Source organism: Amborella trichopoda, chromosome 1 (assembly GCF_054954075.1).
Source record: "Amborella trichopoda isolate Santa Cruz 75 chromosome 1, AtrichopodaSantaCruz75HAP2 v2.0, whole genome shotgun sequence".
Classification (NCBI taxonomy): Eukaryota; Viridiplantae; Streptophyta; class Magnoliopsida; order Amborellales; family Amborellaceae; genus Amborella; species Amborella trichopoda.
Genome location: NC_142336.1, coordinates 25,917,748 through 25,920,011, shown reverse-complemented (window position 1 = coordinate 25,920,011; position 2,264 = coordinate 25,917,748). Strand labels below are relative to the sequence as shown.

Below are 2,264 nucleotides of genomic sequence, written 5' to 3'. Positions count from 1 at the left end.
TATGACACCTGTTGGGGGACAAGTGTTCATGTATTAGTCATTCTCTATCTCTTCCTTTTTTGGTTGCCACTTCTCTACTATGTTTATATTATATTATATTATTGGAAGACGCTATAAAATGCCTATAGGCGAAAATAAACAGTGATTTCACCTACTCTCATCATCATTCAAAGTTCATCGCACAGTTACGATTATCCAGTAGTATTTTTTTTTTTTTTTTTTTCGAAAAATCAGAATTATTTGAAATTTGGAGTGTGTGTTCATAAAATATAGAAGAATCTATTTAAAATATCAAAAAAATATTTTACATGAGATAAATTGAGTAAAATACCCCAAAAACATTTCAAGGGTATTTTTATCAATTTTATTTTTCACGAATTATTTTTTTATATTTTTATTAGGTGTGCCTCACTAAGATGTATCCACGCTCCAAATTTTAGATCATTCCAATTTGTAAAAAGAAAATGAAAAATAAAACACTACCAGACAATCGTGACTATGGGATGAACTTTGAACAGTGATGAGGGTAGGTGAAATCACTGTTCATTTTCGCCTATAGGAATTGGGAAGACTTTTCCTATACTATTTCTCTACTATATAAGCCTTGAGAAAGAGCGAGAAAGCATATGGAGACGGATGAATTGGGAGAGTGAAGAAAGTGAGGTTAATGGCAATTTCCAACAACATTTTGAAGAGGGATTTGAGGTATTTTCCAAGAACAATGAACTCATAGAATTTCTTTTTGATGTTTCATTTTCTTTTAAATAAAATCAGTTTAGTTGTTGTGTGTTTAGAGAGTTTTCTGAGCATGCAACTCAGAAACTCTGATTGTTTATGATCTGTCTGTATCACTAGATATCCTAATGCATCTCAGTTTTGTACCGGGTTGAAGGTGATCAACACTTCGAAGAAAACGAGCTCATCTCGTGCCTCTAGATCCTGATCTTTGTTGCCCTATTCTATAACCTTCGAATGCAGATTCTGACTCCTACGAGAGTCTGACTAGCACTAGGAGTGTTTTGTTTTTCCAAATATTTGAATCCAGATTCCGACTCCTACGGGAGTCCGACTGGTACTAGGAGCGTTCAGGCACAATCCAAGCTTTATTTCAGTTTAGGGGAGGTGCTGTCGAATTTTTTCTCAGGATGAGAGTTAGTGCAAGGGTTATCGAGCATAAGTTCCACTTATGAGGGGGCAGTCAAATTTATCGACCGTGAATTCAAGCTATCGGTCGTAAGTTTATTCTATTGATCGTGGGTTTAAACTATCGATCTTGAGTTCATACTATCAATCGTGGGTTCAAGCTATCGATTATGAGTTCACGCTATCGGTTGTCGGTTGAAGCTATCGACGATGAGTTCAAGCTATCGGTCGTGCATTCAAGCTATCGGTCGTGGGTTCATGCTATCGACTGTACGTTCATGCTATTGACATTCTGTTAGGTTCTCCACATTGCATCAGTCATTAGCACTACCCAAAACCTAACAAAGGTGACCGTGCTATTTGAGAACAGGTTCCAGGTAGACTGGCAAGTGCCTAAATGTTACTTCTAGAGCTCTATTTACTGGGAAAGGGGTTGGGGTCGTGGTGGTAATAAACCCTCATTCTAGCTACCACATTGTAGTTTTCATTCCCACTGACACCACCCTATTAATACTTTCAAAATTCAAAGAAAAAAAAAAGTGACAGTGCTACTGTATATTTATGTTGGCACATAACCGTGAATCGAGGTGAGTACATGAAGGCATAATTAGTATCTTTGGAGGATAAGCTAATGCATCTCTATTGTTGTTGCTTGTTGGAGAGCTTCACTATGATTCTACAAAAGGATGTGCTCTCCATATGGCTGCAAATTGCATAAAATTTGGTCAATTTTGCACCTTGAAACCTTGTTAGAAGGACATGCAAATCCACTTCTATCTTTTATTCTAAAATTTGAAGCTCCAAAATTAGTGCAGGTTTAGTGGGATCGATGATAACCTAAAATATATGGTACATGGTACGAAGTACAAGATATGCAATTTTTAAGACTTAATTTTCTTTTTATTTCTTTCTTTTCTTCATATCCATAATCATTGAGGTGGTCATAATCAGTTTGCAAATTTTCCTGCACCAAAATCATGTTTCATGGTAAATTTTAAGGTGTGGCTGAGCAATGTCATTGGTTTATGCAAAATACCTTTCCTTTGCAAAATGACCTTTACATTTTCATTGTCATTTCAAGCATTTTGATTGAAAGACAAAGGTGGCTTATGGGTGACCCT

The 2,264-nt window shown here is 36.2% G+C and overlaps 1 long non-coding RNA gene across 1 annotated transcript; it reads left to right on the top strand.

The window, feature by feature from the left end:
• The first annotated feature begins 624 nt into the window (after positions 1-624).
• On the top strand, positions 625-1,697 carry LOC148783758 (uncharacterized). Its single transcript, XR_016046141.1, has 2 exons — positions 625-705; positions 893-1,697. It is a non-coding gene; the product is annotated as an uncharacterized LOC148783758 (long non-coding RNA).
• The last annotated feature ends 567 nt before the right edge of the window (positions 1,698-2,264 follow it).